This window comes from Lagopus leucura, unplaced genomic scaffold (genome assembly GCF_019238085.1).
Source record: "Lagopus leucura isolate 7727_CA_CO unplaced genomic scaffold, USGS_WTPT01 31429-0_obj-0_obj, whole genome shotgun sequence".
Classification (NCBI taxonomy): Eukaryota; Metazoa; Chordata; class Aves; order Galliformes; family Phasianidae; genus Lagopus; species Lagopus leucura.
In genome coordinates this window covers 884-1,268 of record NW_024969490.1, presented here as the reverse complement: position 1 = coordinate 1,268, position 385 = coordinate 884, and positions in this window count along the sequence as shown.

The window sequence follows — 385 nt, the reverse complement described above, 5'->3', positions numbered from 1 at the left end:
GGACCACCCCCAGGGCAGAGGCAGAGCAGGAAATTCGGGAGCTGCAGGAGCAGAAGAGGCGGCTGCAAGAGGAGCTGGAGGCTGCGGCACAGGTCGGGGGGTCCTGGGGAAGGGGGTTGGGAGGCTCCATAGGGGGGCTGGGTGGCCCCGCAAAGTCCTTATGGGGTTTGTTTTGGGGTGGGGGGCAGGTGGAGAAGGGGCTGCGGGAGCAGAGCGAGGCGCTGAGCCGGGAGCTGCAGGCGGTGCAGAGCCGACGCGATGCCCTTCAGGCTCAGCTCCAGGTTGGGAACAAGGGGGTTTTAGGGGAGGTTCGAGGGGGTCCTGAGCGCCCCATCCTTGGGGGGGGGGGGGGGGGTGGTGAATTTGAGGCCTGCATCCTGTACCG